Source organism: Hyperoodon ampullatus (assembly GCF_949752795.1).
Source record: "Hyperoodon ampullatus genome assembly, chromosome: 4".
Classification (NCBI taxonomy): domain Eukaryota; kingdom Metazoa; phylum Chordata; class Mammalia; order Artiodactyla; family Ziphiidae; genus Hyperoodon; species Hyperoodon ampullatus.
In genome coordinates this window covers 38,664,926-38,689,404 of record NC_136917.1, presented here as the reverse complement: position 1 = coordinate 38,689,404, position 24,479 = coordinate 38,664,926, and the positions used below count along the sequence as shown (strand labels likewise).

Genomic DNA, 24,479 nt, shown 5'->3' with positions numbered 1-24,479 from the left:
AAGATGCTACCAGAAAACTACTAGAGCTAATCAATGAATTTGGTAAAGTTGCAGGATACAAAATTAATGCACAGAAATCTCTGGCATTCCTATATACTAATGATGAAAAATCTGAAAGTGAAATCAAGGAAACACTCCCATTTACCATTGCAACAAAAAGAATAAAATATCTAGGAATAAACCTACCTAAGGAGACAAAAGACCTGTATGCAGAAAATTATAAGACACTGATGAAAGAAATTAAAGATGATACAAATAGATGGAGAGATGGACCATGTTCTTGGATTGGAAGAATCAACATTGTGAAAATGACTCTACTACCCAAAGCAATCTACAGATTCAATGCAATCCCTATCAAAATACCACTGGCATTTTTCACAGAACTAGAACAAAAAATTTCACAATTTGTATGGAAACACAAAAGACCCCGAATAGCCAAAGCAATCTTGAGAACGAAAAATGGAGCTGGAGGAATCAGGCTCCCTGACTTCAGACTATACTACAAAGCTGCAGTAATCAAGACAGTATGGTACTGGCACAGAAACAGAAAGATAGATCAATGGAACAGGATAGAAAGCCCAGAGATAAACCCACGGACATATGGTCACCTTATCTTTGATAAAGGAGGCAGGAATGTACAGTGGAGAAAGGACAGTCTCTTCAATAAGTGGTGTTGGGAAAACTGGACAGGGACATGTAAAAGTATGAGATTCGATCACTCCCTAACACCATACACAAAAATAAGCTCAAAATGGATTAAAGACCTAAATGTAAGGCCAGACACTATCAAACTCTTAGAGGACAACATAGGCAGAACACTCTATGACATAAATCACAGCAAGATCCTTTTTGACCCACCTCCTAGAGAAATGGAAATAAAGACAAAAATAAACACATGGGACCTAATGAAACTTAAAAGCTTTTGCACAGCAAAGGAAACCATAAACAAGACCAAAAGACAACCCTCAGAATGGGAGAAAATATTTGCAAATGAAGCAACTGACAAAGGATTAATCTCCAAAATTTATAAGCAGCTCATGCAGCTCAATAACAAAAAAACAAACAACCCAATCCAAAAATGGGCAGAAGACCTAAATAGACATTTCTCCACAGAAGATATACAGACTGCCAACAAACACATGAAAGGATGCTCAACATCTTTACTAATTAGAGAAATGCAAATCAAAACTACAATGAGATATCATCTCACACCAGTCAGAATGGCCATCATCAAAAAATCTAGAAACAATAAATGCTGGAGAGGGTGTGGAAAAAAGGGAACACTCTTGCACTGCTGGTGGGAATGTGAATTGGTACAGCCACTATGGAGAACGGTATGGAGGTTCCTTAAAAAACTACAAATAGAACTACCATATGACCCTGCAATCCCACTACTGGGCATATACCCTGAGAAAACCATAATTCAAAAAGAGACATGTACCAAAATGTTCATAGCAGCCCTATTTACAATAGCCCGGAGATGGAAACAACCTAAGTGTCCATCATCGGATGAATGGGTAAAGAAGATGTGGCACATACATACAATGGAATATTACTCAGCCATAAAAAGAAATGAAATTGAACTATTTGTAATGAGGTGGATGGACCTAGAGTCTGTCATACAGAGTGAAGTAAGTCAGAAAGAGAAAGACAAATACTGTATGCTGACACATATATATGGAATTTAAGAAAAAAAAAGGTCATGAAGAACATAGGGGTAAGACAGGAATAAAGACACAGACCTACTTGAGAATGGACTTGAGGATATGGGGAGGGGGAAGGGTAAGCTGTGACAAAGTGAAAGAGCGGCATGGACATATATACACTACCAAACGTAAGGTAGATAGCTAGTGGGAAGCAGCCGCATAGCACAGGGAGATCAGCTCGGTGCTTTGTGACCGCCTGGAGGGGTGGGATAGGGAGGGTGGGAGGGAGACGCAAAAGGGAGGGGATATGGGAACATATGTATACATATAACTGATTAAATTTGTGATAAAGCAAAAAATAAAAAAAAAAAAAAAAAAAAAAAAAAAAAAAAAAAAAGAAGAGACAATAAAAAAAAAAAAAAAAAAAAAAGAAACCTTAGTAGACATCTGGTCTAGTTGCTTCTAGCTAGTTTCATTGTTAGAACATTCAGTGTTCTTTTCTAGCCAGAATTCTTGTGTCTATTTAATTTGCAGTATTTGCTTCATTGAACTATCTACATCTTTGTCATTCTCCATTAATGGTCATCTGAAACAACAGCCTTGGGCAGGATCCTTGTTTATCCTGTTTAGGGGGCCAGGAAGCTGTTGGCTCTTCCAAACTTCTGATGTTCCTGACTTTGAAAAGTGGCCAGTTCTTGTGTAAGAGCATCTCTTCCTTGTGATTCCTTGCTGAAAGCAGCAAGGAGCAGCCCACTTACAGTGACATTCTAACTCTTTACAATCACTTCTAGAAACACAGGCTTAGTAGACATATGATCTAGCTTTCAGGTAGGTGATTGCAGGTGATGACATTACCAAATGTTGTTCTTTGACATAATAAGGGTCAGTTATCCAGTCTGCAATACTTGTGACCTTACCAGCAGGTCACTAAGCTAATGCAACTAATTTTTGATTTTTGTGATTGCAACACCCCATTTCTGATACTAATTTTTATTTTTATTAATTTTTTTATTTTTTGCAGTACGCAGGCATCTCACTGTTGTGGCCTCTCCCGTTGTGGAGCACAGGCTCCGGACACGCAGGCTCAGCGGCCATGGCTAACAGGCCCAGCCGCTCTGCGGCATGTGGGATCCTCCCAGACCGGGGCACGAACCCGCGTCCCCTGCATCAGCAGGCGGACTCTCAACCACTGCGCCACCAGGGAAGCCCTCTTATACTAATTTTTGTATTAGGTAGGATGAATAGCCTACTTGCTGTAATAGGGCTTCTATAACAAAATACCACAAACTATATGGCTTAAATAACAGAAATTTATTGTCTTACAGTTCTGGAGACAAGTCTGAGATCAAGGCATTAGCAGGTTGGTTTCTTCTGAGGCTATAAGGGAGAGTCTGTTCCATGCCTCTCCCCTCACTTCTGGTGGTTTACTGGCTATCTTTAGTGTCCCTTGACTTGTAGATATCTGCCTTCATCTTTACATGGCATCCTCCCTGTGGGCATGTCTATCTCCAAATGTCCCCTTTTTATAAGGAAACCAGTTGCCTTGGATTAGGAACTCACCCTACTCTAATATGGCCCCATCTTAACTATTATGTGCAAAAACAGACACATTCTGAATACTAGGGGTTAGGATTTCAACACATAAATTTGGGAAAGGGATGTAATTCAATCCATAACAGTTGCTAAAGAAAAAAAGACTAAAATGAATAATGGGGACCCCCCTGGTGGCACAGTGGTTAAGAATCTGCCTGCCAATGCAGGGAATAGGGGTTCGAGCACTGGTCCGGGAAGATCCCATATGTCACAGAGCAGCTGAGCCCCGCATGCCACAACTAACTACTGAAGCCCTTGCACCTAGAGCCCGTGCTCTGCAACAAGAGAAGCCACTGCAAGGAGAAACCCGTGCACCACAACAAAGAGTAGCCCTGGCTCGCCGCAACTAGAGAAAGCCTGCAGGCAGCAACGAAGACCCAACATAGCTAAAAATAAATAAATAATTAAAAAAAAAATAAAAGAGTAATGGCTCAAGCAAAGTAGAAGTTTATTCCCCTCTCATGTAACAGTCAGAGTTCTATATCAGTGGGTGACTCTGCTCCTTTCAATCAATCAGAAACCTAGGTTCCCAATGTTTTATTTCTTGTCTATTTCCCTGAACATTATTATTGTCTGTGAGGTTGAAGCTGGGAACTCTAGATTTTAAAAAAAGAAGAAGAAAGAAATCAGCAAGCACAGGGGAAGAAAGTGCCTAATCTTGAAGTGTCATGTACTTTTCACATTCCACACTGGGTAATACCTAGCTGCAAGAGAGGCTGGGAAATACAGCATAGGTGGTCAGCCATGTTGCTAGGCTGTGATTCTGTCATTACAGAAAAAGGAGAGAGTAGATTTTTGTGGAGAGCTGGCAGTCCACATTCCATCCCTCCAGCCACCAAATACATGAAAGCATGCTTCTCCCCACCCATAGAATACACTTATACCCTGCCCTGAAGAAGATAACCTAAAGTCCCATCCAGTGATGCTTTCAGCTCAGAGTCCAAAATCTCTGCCTGATACACAGTCTTCTTCAGCAGAACAGAATGTTTATCCCATGATCTAATAATTTTCAAACTAAAAGTTTATTTATCTGGCCCTCCCCTCACTCAAAGTACAATATGAGACCAGCTACTGGTCCATCATAATGATCAGATCCCACAGGGCAGAATTTATTTAAGATTTCCCTGCTTATGAAGTGGAATAAATTCTTCGGTTCTTTGTCTGTTATTCACTGCAGTCTCTGGTTTTGCCATCTGGGATATTCTTCCTTGTCCATTACCCTCTGTGGCCACTGTCAATGAAAAATTAATCAGTTGATCTAAGAAAGAAATGGAAAATTTTATTTGAGCCATATTTGAGGATTATAACCCAGGAAGAGCATCTCAGAAAGCTCTGAGAACTGTTCCACCTGTTAGAAGTCAAGGCACAGTTATATAAGTTTTTTTTGAGACAGAAGGCTGTACATCAAAAGGTGCATTATTGACAGTTTACATAATCCAGATCTAAGTGTCATTGTGGTGGGTCACATGACCCCTGATAACCTCAAGAAGAAATGCTATCTTTAAAGGAGTTCTCTGGTTGATGCTAGGAGAATGTTGTTCTTTACGGCAGGTATTCTTGCCAATGGGGGAGGTTTGATGATGAATAATGCACATACACAATGCACAGCTCGGGGGAGAGACAAGGCCAAAAAGCAGAGGAGAATTTTTAAGGTTGAATTTTGCTTGTGTTGCCATAAAGTATGAATTTTATTTCACACCACATTTGAAGTAAACATAGAAGGAAATACCCTTCTTGGGAATTCTACAGGCATCATCACCTGATTCCTCTAATGCAAATTAGGGAACCTGGGTATTTTATTTATTTATTTATTTATTTATTTTTATTTTTAGCTGCTCTGGATCTTCATTGCTGCCCACGGGCTTTCTCTAGTTGCGTCAAGCGGGGGCTACTGTTCGTTGTGGTGCACAGGCTTCTCATTGCGGTGGCTTCTCTTGTTGTGGAGCACTGGCTGTAGGCACGCACGCTTCAGTAGATGCAGCATGCAGGCTCAGTAGTTGTGGCTCACGGGCTCTAGAGCTCAGGCTCAGTAGTTGTGGCACACAGGCTTAGTTGCTCCGCGCCATGTGGGATCCTCCCGGACCAGGGCTCGAACCCGTGTCCCCTGCACTGGCAGGCAGATTCTTAGCCACTGCGCCACCAGGGAAGCTTGGGACCTGGGTATTGTTTTAAGGCTCAAACAGGCACAGACTGCGTGCATGGTTTCAAAATAATTCTCTGGAACACTTCACAGGCTATTTGTTCCCAGTCAGTAACCATACCTGAAGCTTTTTCCCAGCCAAAGTTTTTGCATTCCTTGATTTACCCGGGTCTCTTTGTCATGTGAATGGTGGCTACCTGAGGTCCTTTGAAACAAAGGTCTTGGGTGGGAAGGTGTGTCAGTCTCAGCTAGGAACACCTGGGGTCACCCACCTGGACATGTAACACTTGTAGGGACCCCCACAGACATTTTCACAACGAACCAGAGCCAATGGTGTGGCTGGACTAGCCCTTGTGGTTCTTACGATTGCAAGACACCTCAGCAACAACCATTGGGGAACTTTGAAAAAAAGATTTCTTTCAGGTCCTGGAGGGTACAGGACACACCGAGGGCCACACAGTGAGGTCACAGGTAGAGAGACAGCACAGACCTGGGGCTCTGCCTTTATTAGGGTCCAAGTGCCTGGGGTGCCTGGGGTGTTGCAGATTCACTCTTTATTGGCTAATTTAAAGCCTAATAACAAGAATTAGGGCACAAGAAGGGAGAAGTAGGGCCGTGCAAGTGGTCAGTTATTTAGGTTACCCAGGGCTTTCTGAAAGGAGAGCCTCATGGGTAGGGCAACCTAGTTCCTTATCTGGTTGTTTATCTAGTAGCTGTATCTTACAGCTGCCGATATGTTTATTCAAGATGGGTGAATTACTATTTGGCCATAAAAAAGAAAAAAAATCTTCCATTTGTGACAATATGGACCTTGAGAGCATTATGCTAAGTGAAATAAGTCAGACAGAGAAAGGACAAATACCGTTTGATGTCATTTATACAGTTATATGTGGTATCTAAAAAAACAACTAGATAGATACAGAGAACAGATTGGTGTTACCAGAGTCAGGGAGTGAGTGGTAGGGTAAATGGGTGAAAGTGGTCCAAAAGGACAAACTTCAGGTTATAAAATAATTAAGTCAGGAAGTGTAATGTACAGCATGATTTGTATAATTAATAATACTGTACTGTGTATTTGAAGGTTGTTAAGAGAGATCTTGAAAGTTGTGAAGAGAGATCTTGAAAGTTCTCTTCACAAGAAAAAAAAATTGTAACTAAGTGTGGCGATGGTTGGGTTTTTTTGTTTGTTTTTATTAAAGTATAGTTGATTTACAATATTGTGTTAATTTCAGGTGTACAGCAAAGTGATTCAGTTATACACATATATGTATATATCTATATTCTTTTTTTTATTCCATTATAGCTTATGGTGATTGCTGTGCACTAGACTTATTGGGGTGATCATTTGGCAATATATACAAATATGGAATCATTATGTTGTGTACCTGAGTGCTGCCTGGGATAAGTCATTTCACCCCTCTCAGTCCCCATTTTTTCATATGTAAAGTAAAGGTAATAACGCCTAGTGCACAGGGATGTTAGGAGGATTAAATGAGATAATACAGTTCATGAATGACTGGCAAGCAAGATGATTGTAGATGTGAAATGAGGACTCTCCTGGCAGTCCAGAGGCTAAGACTCGGTGCTTCCACTGCCGGGGGGTGCAGGTTCCATCCCTGGTCAGGGACCTAAGATCCCATGTGCCGTGTGGCAGGGCCAAAACAATTAAAAATAATTTTTTTAAAGTGTGAAATGGATAAACACATTTTACTTAAATGTGTAGAAAACACAATTGGTACCTCAAGCCTGCACTATGATGAGACCAAAGAAGTTATCTGAGTTTTTTTTTAATCGTCAGCTGGTAATAACAACATAAGGGTAACAATATGAAGAAATGTTTTAGAACCACACTCCCAACACAGAACACCTAAAAAAAACAAACTGTGTTGCCTTCTCAACAATTTCTCACTTCACTGATCATTTCTAGCTGGAGACACTTTTTTCTTTAAGTTTTTAAAGTCATGTTTATTGACGTAGAATTTACATTCAGTAAAACTCACTCTGAAGCCTGACAAATGCCATCACCACCATAACCAAAGAGTAGAGCAGTTCTTCAGCCCTGTTGACTTAAAAAATATTCACAACCTAAAAGATGAGAGTCATGTTTTATTCAGCGGGAATGTTTAGGACTTCAAGCCCGGGAAGTAGCGTCTCAGGTAACCCTGAGAGAACTGCTCTGGGGAGCCAGGGGGAAGCCAGGTTATATAGGCATTTTGCAACAAAGGGCAGAGAGTCTGAACATCGAAAGATTATTGTTAATTAAAGAAAACCAGATATGTCAAGTTAAGGAATTTAGTGCTTTTCTACGTATGGGAAGATACAAGAGTCTGGGCTCACTGAAATCATTCCTTTGATATGCACCTCCGTTATCTGGGGCCAGTATCATGTGTTTTCAAACCCTGAGTTTCCTCAGGGCTCACTGTGGGGAGGGGCTGCAGTCTGATGGCTGCTAGACGGCAGGTATTCTTTCCTTCCTTAGTTCCCTCAGGGCTCACTGGCTCACGTCGGAGGGCTGCAAGCACTGAAGACTGTGACATCCTTTGTTTACTGATATGGCAGGCAATATTCCATTTATCAGCCCTGACCCCCCACCCCAAAATCCTATGCATCAAACTCTTCCCTGGTTCTTAGGAATGCACTGATCTGTTTTCTGTGGAGGGGGTTAAATTTAATCAATAAAATGATCTACTATAGAAAAAATTGTAAGCACAAAGAAATAAGTTTTTAAAAGGATGCTTTGAAACATACAATCTTTAACATAGTCAAAAGAATGGAATTTAAATATAATCTTTGTAAATTAAAGCAGTTGACAATTCTCTTAAGATAGTTGTAGAATAAATAACTAGTCTAGTTACTGTGTCAAGCTTCAGGCTGGGGCCAGTTAGTAGAAAAACTATTTTATTGTATTTATTTATTTTTTTTTTTAAATTTTTTTTTATTAGTTTCTGCTTTATAACAAAGTGAATCAGTCATACATATACATCTGTTCCCACATCCCCTCCCTCATGCATCTCCCTCCCTCCCACCCTCCCCATCCCACCCCTCCAGGCGGTCACAAAGCACCGAGCTGATCTCCCTGTGCTCTGCGGCTGCTTCCCACTATCTATCTACCTTACGTTTGGTAGTGTATATATGTCCATGCCTCTCTTTCCCTTTGTCACAGCTTACCCTTCCCCTTCCCCATATCCTCAAGTCCATTCTCAAGTAGGTCTGTGTCTTTATTCCCGTTTTACCCCTAGGTTCTTCATGACATTTTTTTTTTTTAAATTCCATATATATGTGTTAGCATACGTTATTTGTCTTTCTCTTTCTGACTTACTTCACTCTGTATGACAGACTCTAGGTCTATCCACCTCATTACAAATAGCTCAGTTTCGTTTCTTTTTATGGCTGAGTAATATTCCATTGTATATATGTGCCACATCTTCTTTATCCATTCATCCGATGATGGACACTTAGGTTGTTTCCAGCTCCGGGCTATTGTGAATAGAGCTGCAATGAACATTTTGGTACATGTCTCTTTTTGAATTATGGTTTTCTCAGGGTATATGCCTAGTAGTGGGATTGCTGGGTCATATGGTAGTTCTATTTTTAGTTTTTTAAGGAACCTCCATACTGTTCTCCATAGTGGCTGTACCAATTCACATTCCCACCAGCAGTGCAAGAGTGTTCCCTTTTCTCCACACCCTCTCCAGCATTTATTGTTTCTAGATTTCTTTTTTTTTTTTTTTTGCGGTACGCGGGCCTCTCACTGTTGTGGCCTCTCCCGCTGCGGAGCGCAGGCTCAGCGGCCATGGCCCACGGGCCCAGCCGCCCCGCGGCACGCGGGATCCCCCCAGACCGGGGCACGAACCCGTGTCCCCTGCATCGGCAGGCGGACCCTCAACCACTGCGCCACCAGGGAAGCCCTGTTTCTAGATTTCTTGATGATGGCCATTCTGACTGGTGTGAGATGATATCTCATTGTAGTTTTGATTTGCATTTCTCTAATGATTAATGATGTTGAGCATTCTTTCATGTGTTTGTTGGCAGTCTGTATATCTTCTTTGGAGAAATGCCTATTGAAGTCTTCTGCCCATTTTTGGATTGGGTTGTTTGTTTTTTTGCTATTGAGCTGCATGAGCTGTTTATAAATTTTGGAGATTAATCCTTTGTCAGTTGCTTCATTTGCAAATATTTTCTCCCATTCTGAGGGTTGTCTTTTGGTCTTGTTTATGGTTTCCTTTGCTGTGCAAAAGCTTTGAAGTTTCATTAGGTCCCATTTGTTTATCTTTGTTTTTAGTTCCATTTCTCTAGGAGGTGGGTCCAAAAGGATCTTGCTGTGATTTATGTCATAGAGTGTTCTACCTATGTTTTCCTCTAAGAGTTTGATAGTTTCTGGCCTTACATTTAGGTCTTTAATCCATTTTGAGCTTATTTTTGTGTATGGTGTTAGGGAATGATCTAATCTCATACTTTTACATGTCCCTGTCCAGTTTTCCCAGCACCACTTATTGAAGAGGCTGTCCTTTCTCCACTGTACATTCCTGCCTCCTTTATCAAAGATAAGTTGGCCATATGTGCGTGGGTTTATCTCTGGGCTTTCTATCCTGATCCACTGATCTATCTTTCTGTTTTTATGCCAGTACCACACTGTCTTAATTACTGTAGCTTTGTAGTATAGTCTGAAGTCAGGCAGCCTGATTCCTCCAGCTCCGTTTTTCGTTCTCAAGATTGCTTTGGCTATTCGGGGTCTTTTGTTTTTCCAAACAAATTTTGAAATTTTTTGTTCTAGTTCTGTGAAAAATGCCAGTGGTAGTTTGATAGGGATTGCATTGAATCTGTAGATTGCTTTGGGTAGTAGAGTCATTTTCACAATATTGATTCTTCCAATCCAGGAGCATGGTATATCTCTCCATCTATTTAAATCATCTTTAATTTCTTTCATCAGTGTCTTATAATTTTCTGCATACAGGTCTTTTGTCTCCTTAGGTAGGTTTATTCCTAGATATTTTATTCTTTTTGTTGCAATGGTAAATGGGAGTGTTTTCTTGATTTCATTTTCAGATTTTTCATCATTAGTGTACAGGAATGCCAGAGATTTCTGTGCATTAATTTTGTATCCTGCTACTTTACCAAATTCATTGATTAGCTCTAGTAGTTTTTCGGTAGCATCTTTAGGATTCTCTATGTATAGTATCATGTCATCTGCAAACAGTGACAGCTTTACTTCTTCTTTTCCAATTTGGATTCCTTTTATTTCCTTTTCTTCTCTGATTGCTGTGGCTAAAACTTCCAAAACTAGGTTGAATAAGAGTGGTGAGAGTGGGCAGCCTTGTCTTGTTCCTGATCTTAGTGGAAATGGTTTCAGTTTTTCACCATTGAGGACAATGTTGGCTGTGGGTTTGTCATATATGGCCTTTATTATGTTGAGGAAAGTTCCCTCTATGCCTACTTTCTGCAGGGTTTTTATCATAAATGGTTGTTGAATTTTGTCGAAAGCTTTCTCTGCATCTATTGAGATGATCATATGGTTTTTCTCCTTCAACTTGTTAATATGGTGTATCACATTGATTGATTTGCGTATATTGAAGAATCCTTGCATTCCTGGAATAAACCCCACTTGATCATGGTGTATGATCCTTTTAATGTGCTGTTGGATTCTGTTTGCTAGTATTTTGTTGACGATTTTTGCATCTATGTTCATCAGTGATATTGGCCTGTAGTTTTCTTTCTTTGTGACATCCTTGCCTGGTTTTGGTATCAAGGTGATGGTGGCCTCGTAGAATGAGTTTGGGAGTGTTCCTTCCTCTGATATTGTTTGGAAGAGTTTGAGAAGGATGGGTGTTAGCTCTTCTGTAAATGTTTGATAGAATTCGCCTGTGAAGCCATCTGGTCCTGGGCTTTTGTTTGATGGAAGATTTTTAATCACAGTTTCAATTTCAGTGCTTGTGATTGGTCTATTCATATTTTCTATTTCTTCCTGAGTCAGTCTTGGTAGGTTGTGCATTTCTAAGAATTTGTCCATTTCTTCCAGGTTGTCCATTTTATTGGCATAGAGTTGCTTATAGTAATCTCTCATGATCTTTTGTATTTCTGCAGTGTCAGTTGTTACTTCTCCTTTTTCATTTCTAATTCTACTGATTTGCGTCTTCTCCCTTCTTTTCTTGATGAGTCTGGCTAATGGTTTGTCAATTTTGTTTATCTTCTCAAAGAACCAGCTTTTAGTTTGGTTGATCTTTGCTATCGTTTCCTTCATTTCTTTTTCATTTATTTCTGATCTGATCTTTATGATTTCTTTCCTTCTGCTAACTTTGGGGGTTTTTTGTTCTTCTTTCTCTAATTGCTTTAGGTGCAGGGTCAGGTTGTTTACTCGAAATGTTTCCTGTTTCTTAAGGTGGGATTGTATTGCTATAAACTTCCCCCTTAGAACTGCTTTTGCTGCGTGCCATAGGTTTTGGGTCGTCGTGTCTCCATTGTCATTTGTTTCTAAGTATTTCTTAATTTCCTCTTTGATTTCTTCAGTGATCACTTCATTATTGAGTAGTGTATTGTTTAGCCTCCATGTGTTTGTATTTTTTACAGATCTTTTCCTGTAATTGATGTCTAGTCTCATAGCATTGTGGTCGGAAAAGATACTTGATACAATTTCAATTTTCTTAAATTTACCAAGGCTTGATTTGTGACCCAAGATATGATCTATCCTGGAGAATGTTCCATGAGCACTTGAGAAAAATGTGTATTCTGTTGTTTTTGGGTGGAATGTCCTATAAATATCAATTAAGTCCATCTTGTTTAATGTATCATTTAAAGCTTGTGTTTCCTTATGTATTTTCATTTTGGATGATCTGTCCATTGGTGAAAGTGGGGTGTTAAAGTCCCCTACTATGATTGTGTTACTGTCGATTTCCCCTTTTATGGCTGTTAGTATTTGCCTTATGTATTGAGGTGCTCCTATGTTGGGTGCATAAATATTTACAATTGTTATATCTTCTTCTTGGATCGATCCCTTTATCGTTATGTAGTGTCCTTCTTTGTCTCTTCTAATAGTCTTTATTTTAAAGTCTATTTTGTCTGATATAAGAATTGCTACTCCAGCTTTCTTTTGATTTCCATTTGCATGGAATATCTTTTTCCATCCCCTTACTTTCAATCTGTATGTGTCTCTAGGTCTGAAGTGGGTCTCTTGTAGACAGCATATATATGGGTCTTGTTTTTGTATCCATTCAGCCACTCTGTGTCTTTTGGTGGGAGCATTTAGTCCATTTACATTTAAGGTAATTATTGATATGTATGTTCCTATTCCCATTTCCTTAATGGCTTTGGGTTCGTTATTGTAGGTATAGTCCTTCTGTTGTGTTTCTTGCCTAGAGAAGTTCCTTTAGCATTTGTTGTAAAGCTGGTTTGGTGGTGCTGAACTCTCTCAGCTTTTGCTTGTCTGTAAACATTTTAATTTCTCCATCAAATCTGAATGAGATCCTTGCTGGGTAGAGTAATCTTGGTTGCAGGTTTCTCTCCTTCATCACTTTCATTATGTCCTGCCACTCCCTTCTGGCTTGTAGAGTTTCTGCTGAGAGATCAGCTGTTAACCTGATGGGGATTCCCTTGTGTGTTATTTGTTGTTTTTCCCTTGCTGCTTTTAATATGATTTCTTTGTGTTTAATTTTTGACAGTTTGATTAATATGTGTCTTGGCGTATTTCTTCTTGGATTTATTCTGTATGGGACTCTCTGTGCCTCCTGGACTTGATTAACTATTTCCTTTCCCATATTAGGGAAGTTTTCAACTATAATCTCTTCAAATATTTTCTCAGTCCCTTTCTTTTTCTCTTCTTCTTCTGGAACCCCTATAATTCGAATGTTGGTTCGTTTAATGTTGTCCCAGAGGTCTCTGAGACTGTCCTCTGTTCTTTTCATTCTTTTTTCTTTATTTTGCTCTGCAGCAGTTATTTCCACTATTTTATCTTCCACCTCACTTATCCGTTCTTCTGCCTCAGTTATTCTGCTATTGATCCCATCTAGAGTATTTTTCATTTCATTTATTGTGTTTTTAATCGATGCTTGATTCATCTTTAGTTCTTCTAGGTCCTTGTTAACTGTTTCTTGCATATTGTCTATTCTATTTCCAAGATTTTGGATCTGGGAAATAGAATCTTGGATCAGCTTTACTATCATTATTCTGAATTCTTTTTCAGGTAGACTGCCTATTACCTCTTCATTTGTTAGGTCTGGTAGGTTTTTATCTTGCTCCTTCACCTGCTGTGTGTTTTTCTGCTTTCTCATTTTGCTTATGTTACTGTGTTTGGGGTCTCCTTTTTGCAGGCTGCAGATTCGTAGTTCCCGTTGTTTTTGGTGTCTGTTCCCCATGGCTAAGGTTGTTTCAGTAGGTTGTGTAGGCTTCCTGGTGGGGGGGACTAATGCCTGTGTTCTGGTGGTTGAAGCTCGATCTTGTCTTTCTGGTGGACAGGTCCACGTCTGGTGGTGTGTTTTGGGGTGCCTGTGGCCTTATTATGTTTTTAGGTAGCCTCTCTGCTAATGGGTGGGGTTGTGTTCCTGCCTTGCTAGTTGCTTGGCATAGGGTGACCAGCACTGTAGCTTGCTGGTCGTTGACTGAAGCTGGGTGCTGGTGTTGAGATGGAGATCCCTGGGAGATTTTCGCTGCTTGATATTATGTGGAGCTGGGAGGTCTCTTGTGGACCCGTGTCCTGAAGTTGGCTCTCCCACTTCAGAGGCACAGCACTAACTCCTGGCTGCAGCACCAAGAGCCTTTCATCCACCCGGCTCAGAATAACAGTGAGAAAAAGTAGAAAGAAATAATTAGTAGAAGAAAGAAAGAGAGATTGAAAGAAAGGAAGAAGGGAAGTAAGGAAGGAAGGAAGGAAGAAAGAAAGAAAGGAGGGAGGGAGGAAGGATGGAAAGAAAGGAAAGAAAGGAGGGAGGGAGGGAGGAATGAAAGCAAAAGGAAGAGTGAATGGAAGAAGAGAGGGAGGGAGGGAGGAAGGAAAGAAAGAAAGACAGGAGGGAGGGAGGGAGGGAGGAAGGAAAGAAAAAGAAAGTGGAAAGAAGAAGGGTGGGAGGGAGGGAGGGATGGAGGAAAGAAAAAGAAAGAAGGAAAGGAGGAGCGGAGGGAGGGAGGGAGGAAGGGAAGGGAGGAAAAAAGAAAGAGCAGGTAAAGTACAATAGAATAAAGTATGAAATATAGTAGCGTTATTAAAATTAAAAAGTAATTATTGAAAAAAAACACGGACCGAAAGAACCCTGGGACATATGGTGGAAGCAAAGCTATACAGAGAGAATCTTACACAGAAGATTACACATACACATTCACAAAAAGAGAGCAGGGGGAAAAATCAAAAATCTTGCTCTCCAAGTCCACCTCCTCGATTTGGGATAATTCGTTGTAAAAAGAGGAAAAGGGCGAAAAGTCTGAAATCTTGCTAAGTCCACCTCCTTAATTTGAGATAATTCGTTGTAAAAAGAGGGAAAAAAAAGGGGGGAAAGTCTTAAATCTTGTCCTCAAGGTCCACTTCCTCAATTTGGGATGATTCGCTGTCCATTCATGCACTCCACAGACGCAGGGCACATCAAATGGACCGTGGAGCTTTAATCCGCTGCCTCGGAGGCTGCACAGAGAGATTTCCCTGTCTCTGCTCTCACAGCTCCCGGGTCTCAGCCTTGGACCTGGCCCCGCCTCTGCGCGTAGGTCGCCGGAGGGCGTCCGTTCTTCGCTCAGACAGGACGGGTTTAAAGGAGCCGCTGATTCGGGGGCTCTGGCTCACTCAGGCAGAGGGGAGGGAGGGGAATGCCCTCTCCTCGCGCACCAGGCAACAAAAGGGAAAAAAGTCTCTTGCCTCTCCGGTAGCTCCAGACCCTTTCCCCGGACTCCCTCCGGGCTAGCACTAACCCCTTCAGGGTCTCTTCCTGCCGCCAGCCCCAGACCTCTCCCTGCGCTCCGACTGAAAGCCGATACCCGAGCCTCAGCTCCCAGCCCCGCCCGCCCTGGCGGCCGAGCAGACACTTCTCTCGGGCTGGTGTGTGCCTGAGGGCACCGATCCTCTGTGCCAAAATCTCTCTGCTTTGCCCTCCACACCCCTGTTGCTGTGCTCTCCTCCGCTACTCCGAAGCTTTCCCCCTCCGCCACCTGCAGTCTCCGCCCTCGAAGGGGCTTGTAGTGTGTAGAAACCTTCCCTCCTTCACGGCTCCCTCCCACTGGTGCAGGTCCCGTCCATATCCTATTGTCTCTGTCTATTCTTTTTTCTTTTGACCTACCCAGGTATGTGGGGAGTTTCTTGCCTTTTGGGGGGTCTGAGGTCTTCTGTCAGCGTTCAGTAGGTGTTCTGTTGGAGTTGTTCCACGTGTAGATGAACTTCTGATGTATCTGTGGGGAGGAAGGTGATCTCCGCGTCTTACTCTTCCGCCATCTTCCTCCGGCTCTCTGTATTTATTTTTAAAAAAACATTTTTTATTATTATTTGGCCCTGTCAGGTCTTAGTTGAGGCACTCGGGATCTTCCTTTGTGGTGCTCAGGCTCTTCATTGTGGCGCGTGGGCTTCTCTAGTTGCAGAGCACAGGGTCTCTAGATGTGGTGCACGGGCTCTAGAACGCGCGGGCTCAGTAGTTGCGGCATGTGGGCTTAGTTGCCCTGAGGCACGTGGGATCTCAGTTCCCCAACCGGGAATAGAACCCCATCCCCTGCATTGGAAGGCGGATTCTTAACCACTGGACCACCAGGGGAGTCCCCTAGAAAAACTATTTTAACTAATGGAATTGAATTCTACAGAAATTCTCTCAGGGGCAGATATATGTTCTTAGATATTTGGCACCTTCTCAAAAGTTTACCCTGCTACCACCATGAAAGGGACAAAGAAATCAAAAACCTTTATTCTATAAATATCAATCGTCATATGTTCAAATACACTTTAACTCCTTGAGAAGCTTCTTTCAAGCACCAAAATTCTGTCTTTCAAGCACCAACCCTGAAGTTTGTCAGCATCTTGAACTAGACTGAACCAAGTCACGTGCCATGGCCGAACAGTTCTAGTTGAAGATACTTTGTTTTGTTTTGTTTTAATTTTATTGAAGTATAGTTGATTTACAATGCTGTGTTCATTTCTTCTGTACAGCAAAGTGATTCAGTTATACATATATATTCTTCTTCATATTCTTTTCCATTATGGTTTATCACAGGATATTGACTATAGTTTCCTGTGCTATACAGCTTGCTGTTTATACATTCTGTATATAAGAGTTTGCATCTGCTAACTCCAAACTCCCATTCTAATAGACATTTCTCCAAAGAAGATATACAGATTGCCAACAAACACTTTAAAGAATGCTCAACATCACTAATCATTAGAGAAATGCAAATCAAAACTACAATGTGGGGCCAGAAGGGCCATCATCCAAAAATCTACAAACAATAAATGCTGGAGAGGGTGTGGAGAAAAAGGAACTCTCTTGCACTGTTGGTGGGAATGTAAATTGATACAACCACTATGGAGAACAGTATGGAGGTTCCTTAAAAAACTAAAAATAGAACTACCATACAACCCAGCAATCCCACTACTGGGCATATACCCTGAGAAAACAATAATTCAAAAAGAGTCATGTACCAAAATGTTCATTGCAGCTCTGTTTACAATAGCCAGGACATGGAATCAACCTAAGTGTCCATCGACAGATGATGGATAAAGAAGATGTGGCACATATATACAATAGAATCTTACTCAGCCATAAAAAGAAATGATATTGAGTTATTTGTAGTGAGGTGGATGGACCTAGAGTCTGTCATACAGAGTGAAGTAATTCAGAAAGAGGAAAACGAATACCGTATGCTCTCACATATATATGGAATTTTAAAAAATGGTTCTGAAGAACCTAGGGGCAGGACAGAAATAGAGACGCAGATGTAGAGAATGGACTTGAGGACATGGGGAGGGGGAAGGGTAAGCTGAGACGAAGTGAGAGAATGGCATGGACTTATATACACTACCAAATGTAAAATAGATAGCTAGTGGGAAGCAGCCACATAGCACAGGGAAATCAGCTCAGTGCTTTGTGTCCATCTACAGGGTTGGGATAAGGGGGTGGGAGGCAGATGCAAGAGGGAGGGGATATGGGGATATATGTATATGTATAGCTGATTCACTTTGTTATAAAGCAGAAACTAATTGTAAAGCACACCATTGTAAAGCAATTATACTCTAATAAAGATGTTAAAAAAAAAACTCCCAATCTATCCCTCCCCCATCTTCTTCCCCCTTGGCAACCACCAGTCTGTTCTCTACATCTGTGAGTCTGTTTCTGATAAGTTCATTTGTGTCATATTTTAGATTCCACATATAAGTGATATCATATGGTGTTTGTCTTTCTCTTTCTGACTTACTTCACTTAGTATGATCATCTCTACGTCCACCCTTGTTGCTGCAAATGGCATTATTTTATCCTCTTTTATGGCTGAGTAATATTCTAGTTGGAGACACTTTGGAGCAGAGTAATATTACCTCCTTTGAGCATGATCCGCCCCAGGTGTTTTCTTGACTTTGTTTTAGAATGAATCCCTCAGCATCACCTGATATAAGGTTTCTGTACTCATTAAAACCAATGATACAGCCCTCTATCTGCATACTCACTTGCTCATAAAGCTACAGTTGAGGGACTTCCCTGGTAGCACAGTTGTTAAGAATCCACCTGTCAATGCAGGCGACACGGGTTCAAGCCCTGGTCCGGGAAGATCCCACATGCCACAGAGCAACTAAGCCCGTGCACCACAACTACAGAGCCCGCACTCTAGAGCCCCCGACCCACAACTACTGAGCCCACATGCCACAGCTACTGAAGCCTGCGTGCCTAGAGCCCGTGCTCTGCAACAAGAGAAGCCACCGCAAGGAGAAGCCCGCGCACCGCAACGAAAAGTAGCCCCGGCTCGCCACAGCTAGAGAAACCCCATGCGCAGCAACGAAGACCCAACGTAGCTAAAAATAAATAAATAAAATAAACTTATACTAAAAAATAAATAAGTAAAATAAAGCCGGACTTGAATCCGAGATCTCTTTTGCAAGTATCTGAAAATGATGGGGTGCACTGTCACCTTCTGCACTTTTTGGTTCTGACCATGGTACCCCATGGTGGATGCTCACAATGACTAACCCACCTGAGAATTTTTTTTTTTTTTTTTTGCGGTACGCAGGCCTCTCGCCATTGTGGCCTCTCCCGTTGCAGAGCACAGGCTCCGGACGCGCAGGCTCAGCGGCCATGGCTCACGGGCCCAGCCACTCCGCGGCATGTGGGATCTTCCCGGACCGGGACACGAACCCATGTCCCCTGCATTGGCAGGCGGACTCTCAACCACTGCGCCACCAGGGAAGCCCCTGAGATTTTTTTAAATGATAGATTTAAAGAAAAAATAATCAAGGAAATGATAGAAGCTTTGGTACACAGACATGGCCTTAGCAGCCGCTGTTGATGACCCCTCCCCATATTCCTTCAACACACCCATAGTTCACCTGCAGACAGTTCCCATTACATGCCAACGACTTCTGATACAGAGTGTTCTTGGCCCTGTGTGTGGCAGACCAGAAGCAGCAGGGTGTTAATGCCCAGGGTGGAGCCATCAATCTCTGAGGGTCAGGAGTTGATGGGCAAATACCCCCAGCCTCCTGACCTTTCAGTTGGATGACTCTAAGATGACTTCAGAGTAGACGTCAGAAGTGTTCAGAAGATCCCTAGTGGAACCAACCCCTGGTTGCCCGCAGCGGTAGCCACTCAGGAATGTACCTCCTCTCCCTGTCTCCTTTCCCCACTCTCTCACCAGGCTTCCAGGAGCCACCTCCCACAAACTCTTGTTTTGGGGTCTACTTTTGGGGAAACCCAAAGTAAGACATGGACAAAAGGGTAGAGGTGACGTGGGGATAACTGAAGTTTGTAAACTCTGAGATATTGCATCTAAAACACTCAGTGCCTGGTGCATAGTAAATACTCAACAGATGCTATTGGTTGTTTTGTTGTTACTTTTTTAAAATTGTGGTAAAATACACAAAACATAAAATTTACCATCTTAATCTTTTTTCAGTGTATAGTTAAGTAGCATTAAGTACATTCACATTATTGTGCAGCCGTCACCACCATCCACCTCCAGAACTCTTTTCATCTCGCAAAATGGGGACTCTCTCCCCATTAAACACTTACTCCCCATTTCCACCCCTCAGCCGCTTGCACCCACCTTTCTACTTTCTTCTGTCTCTGTGAATTTGACTACTCTAGGGACCTCATATAAGACGAATCATACAATATTTGTCCTTTTTGTGACTGACTTATTTCATTTAGTATAATGTCCTCAAGTTTCATCCACATTGCAGCTTGTGTCAGAAGGTCCTTCCTTTTTAAGACTGAATAATATTCCATTGTGTGGATGAACCACATTTTGTTTATCCATTTGTCCACCAATGGCCATTTGGTTTGCTTCCACCTTTTAGCTATTGTGAATAATGCTGCCATGAACATGGGTGTACAGTGTTGTTGTTACTTTTTATAATTTGCTCGTTAACTCATTCATTCGTCCAAAGTCACAAGACTTCCAATATGCCAGTGTTCATACTGAGAGTAATCTAGGAATCATTTCTATATATTGATAATTTGGGAGTGTAGAAGGATCTCTCCGAAAAATAGACTTCCTAAGACAAAGAAGGCAGCTTTTTTTGTTGCCTAAGCTGTTGGTCCTTCCTAAAAGGAGTGGTTCTCAACAAGGAGGATGATTTAGGCCACACACCAGAGGTCATTGACAATGTATGGAAACATTTTACGTTGTCATGACTGGGGGTGGGGTGCTAATGGCATCTAGTGAGTAGTGTCCAGGGATGCTGCTCAACATCCTACAGTGCACAGGACAGACTTATACTATAAAGAATGATCCAGCCCAAAATGTCAACAGTGCCAAGGTTGAGAAATCAACCTTAAAGAATGATATGCTTCGGGCTTCCCTGGTGGCGCAGTGGTTGAGAGTCCGCCTGCCGATGCAGGGGACACCGGTTCGTGCCCCGGTCCGGGAAGATCCCACATGCCGCGGAGCAGCTGGGCCCGTGAGCCATGGCCACTGAGCCTGCATGTCCGGAGCCTGTGCTCCGCAACGGGAGAGGCCACAACAGTGAGAGGCCCGCATACAGCAAAAAAAAAAAAAAAAGAATGACATGTTTCACGTCATGTCATACCTCGCGTTCCACTCTGCACCAGGTCAGAAAGGCAGCAGCAGAGGTGGAACCTAAACAGGTTAAATCCAGGATCCCTGGTGAGACATCTTGGTGACAGGTAGCATCATAGAGAGAGCAAATAGGTATCTAAGACTGTGAAGGGTCTGAGACTTTACTTGTAAGCTGACAAGTTAACGTGCCAGTTTCATGAATGCTGGCAGAAGATACAAGACTCCAGGGTCAGAGACAAAGGACTTTACTGCTCACAGCACAGCAGGCAGTATGAACTTCATGTTTTTGCTGGTTCCTCCCGAATGCCACGGGGACAATGCAGGTGCACGTTGGGTTTGCACCACAGCTGAGTAACTGTGAGCTCAGAAACTCCTGTCTTTTCTAGTGGACTGTGAACAAACCTGCTCTACCTTTATCTCAGAGGGAAGCATTAACTTTGTTACATGGACAGCAAACAAACCTGCCCTCTGCTCCAGAGCAAGATATTCTCTCTATCTTCCGGGGCTGCTTGCTATACAAACATTCTTGAAAAGACAGCCAGAACGAAACCTGTCCACATCCCTGCTTGTGAGTTGTATGGAAACACCTGGGACTCACAGAGAATCATCTCTCAGTAGTGGTAGCTCTGACACCCAATGGGAAGCGGCTGTCACCTGCAAAGGTAATTTGGGCTGGACGTCAAGCATATGAGGCTGTTCAGGGTGTTAACTCTGGAGTCAGACAGCCTGAGTTCAAATCTTGATTTTGCCATTTTCAGCTGTGTGGCCTTGAGCAAGTTTCTTGACCTCTCTGTGCTCCAGTTTCTCCTGCTGTAAAATGGGAATAATAATAGCCCCAACTCATAGGCTTATTGTGAAAATTAATATATGAGCTTATATATGTGAGGCATTTAGAACAGCGCAGGCAGATTGAGGGAAATGTCAGTGTTAACCATAATTATTATTAATTATTATGATGATGCCATAAAGCTTGTGGTCACGCCTGTTTTTCAGCATTTGTGGGCAAGGTCTGTAATCCACACAGTTCCCTTGGAGTCTGCCTCAGAGAATTTGGGAAGAACACGGGGCCCTTTGCTCCCTCCTCCCCACACTGGCTCCTTCCCTGGTGATTCTTAATAAACAGGGCAGCAGGGCTGGAGCAATGGTGGTTTCAGGGTCCGGGGAAATCAGACAGATTCAGGTTCAAATCTTGGCTTTGGCACAGTGCCAGCTGTGTGACCTTGATGAGCAACTTCCCTGCTGAGGGGACTCCAAGTACACACTGCACAAGGTTCTCAGTGAAGGGTCGAGTTCCCCATCCCCGCCCACCCCTTGCCCACATGCTGCACGTGACCGGCTCAGCACATCTGTTGACGCTCTGGGTCATCTTTAGCCAGTGCCATTTCGATTATCATCCTTGTCATATTATTATTCAGTGAGCAAGACTCCATAGGATGCAAGCTGAGAACATCTTTGCTCTTTTCCTCCAGTACTCGGTAAATTCACTCTGGCCCCTCGGTCTCTCTGCGTGCCTCAAACTCCAGGAGAAATTTGTGTGTGGGGGGGAAGAGGCAACCCCCTTACAGTCCTCCTTCAGACCTCACCTCAATTGCCACCTCCTCAGGGAAGCCTTCCCTGACTTCCACCCAAAATTAATGAGGTTCCCCTATACCAAGGGCTTCCTTCTTCCAGCACCTATGCATGGCGGGGTGCGGGGGTGTCTTTCTCCAGCTGTTGAAGCTGGCGGTGGCCCTATATCAACACCCTCCAGGATCAGCCTTCAACCGACAAGGATAGGAATTGGTAGATAAATACCCCAGCTCCTTCACCTCTCAGGTCCTCAAACTCTGAAGGGCATGCTCTCTGCTGCCCCCCAGAGGTCCCTGGTGGCACTGTGCTCCAGGCTTCCAGAGTGGTAACGCTTCTCACTTCCCCACCCCCTACCTGTGTCTCTTTGGGTAACTTCCCAAATAAATTACTTGCTCTCGAATTTTTGTCTCAGGGTCTGCTTCTGGGGGATCCCAACCTAAGACAGCAGTTTGCCTTATCCTAACAAATTCCACAGTGGTTTTCAGGTATTGGTTGTCTCTCCCCACTGGGCTGAGTCATGTTCAGCATCATGTCTCCAAAGCCTGCACAGTGCCTGGCATGTAGTAGGTGCTCAATAAGTGACCCTGAGTCTCAGGGCTGTGAGGTGGCCTGATGGCAACACAGAACTCTACCCCCACCCAGGTCCTCAGAAGTCCCCAGTTGGAGAATGACGGTGCAGGAGTGCAGCTCACTCCTTCTGAGCTATAAATGGCAGGCTTCATCCACCTCATGCCCCAGGCCACGCAGCCTGGACAGCTGGACCAGAGTCCCCAGGGGCCAGGAACCCCAGATGACCCTTCCAGTCCTGGCCAGTAATTCTGGGGTGTCCCTGGGGCAGATACACAGAGAGAGCATAACTCCAGTGCTAAGGCTACAGGGCAGGGGGCACAGCTGGGCTCTAACATAATTCCTAGCCACCTTCTCCCCTCCCTGGCATCAGATTCCACCTCAGGGAGCTCCCTGAGCAAGAGGCCGTTCCAGGGACAATGGTCTACCCTACAAGGCCATGGAGCAAGCCAGCATCTCCTGGGGGAGGGATCCCTTTTTGGAGCCGGTGGTGTCAGGCCTGGAATTAGCCACACCACCTGCGATGAGGCTGGTTCCAGGGTCTCCTGGGGGGACATCAGGAGTGGAGAGAGCTGACCTCTGATGACTCAGCCTGAGATAGTCAGGGGATGGGAGTTGGGGGGGCAGGAAAGCATGGTGGGAGGTGGGGGTCTTAGGACTTCTCTCCAGCTCTGTTCTAGAGTCAGCTGGGTCACGTGCCAGCTCTGTCACTCACAAGCTGGATGACGCTGTGTGGGTCACTCTGGGCCTCAGGTTCCTTTTCTATAAAATGAGACTAAAAACAGTCTGCTACCTCTTAGGGTTCAGGGAGGCTTAAGTGAGATGCTGCATGTCCAGTGCTCAGTGTGGTGTCCCTCATGTGGTACTCGATCAATGAACAGTATTCCATGATCTATCTAGTGTCCTTTAATCATCACTGACATTCTTCAAGATGCAATTATGATACCCTACTTTTATCATAAGAGGAAACAGTCTGCACCGCCAGGACATGGGGCGGAGGTGAGATAAGGAAGGCGGACGGAGAACTGAGTTGGGGAGGGGTCTAGGTTGAGCTTTCTTAGCTCCTGAACATGGGGAGAAACCAGTATCCTTGGAGCATGGGGCTGGGGGCGGGGGTGCAGGGGAGGTGTTCTCACCATGACAGAGAAAAGGAAGCTGGCTTAAGGGACAGTGAAGGAATCAGGAGGGGGCAGAGAGGTGCTTGGAACTCTAGATCTCACCCCTCACACTCTCCAGCAGTGCTGCCCACTGCCCTGTCCCTTTATCTCACTCCCTCTGTGGCCTCAGACAGGAAACACAGAAGCCTCACTACCTGCACTCCATACCACATAGAAGTCTTTTTTTTTTTAATATAGGTCTGGGTTTTTTTTAATTAATTAATTTTTATTGGCATATAGTTGCTTTACAATGTTGTGTTAACTTCTATTGCACAGCAAAATGAATCCACCATACCTATACATATAACCCCTCCCTTTTGGATTTTGCTCCCATTTAGGACACCACAGCGCATTAAGTAGAGTTCTCTATGCTATACAGTATGTTCCCATCAGTTGTCTATTTTACACATAGTATCAGTAGTGTATATGTGTTAATCCCAGTCTCCCAATTTCTCCCACGCCACCCCTTTCACCCTTGGTATCCATACATTTGCTCTCTACGCCTGTGTGTCTAGTTCTGCTTTGCAAATAAAGTCATCTGTACCATTTTTCTAGATTCCACATATATGCGTTAATATACGATACTCGTTTTTCTCTTTCTGACTTAACTTCACTCTATATGACACTCTCTAG

At 43.2% G+C, this 24,479-nt stretch overlaps 1 pseudogene across 1 annotated transcript; it reads right to left on the bottom strand.

Moving 5' to 3' along the window:
* Positions 1-17,825: 17,825 nt before the first annotated feature.
* Positions 17,826-18,483, bottom strand: LOC307052285 (small nuclear ribonucleoprotein E-like; annotated as a pseudogene). The gene is made up of 2 exons: positions 18,394-18,483; positions 17,826-18,001 (listed from the first exon to the last, which is right to left on the bottom strand). The product of its transcript is annotated as a small nuclear ribonucleoprotein E-like (transcript).
* Positions 18,484-24,479: the final 5,996 nt, after the last annotated feature.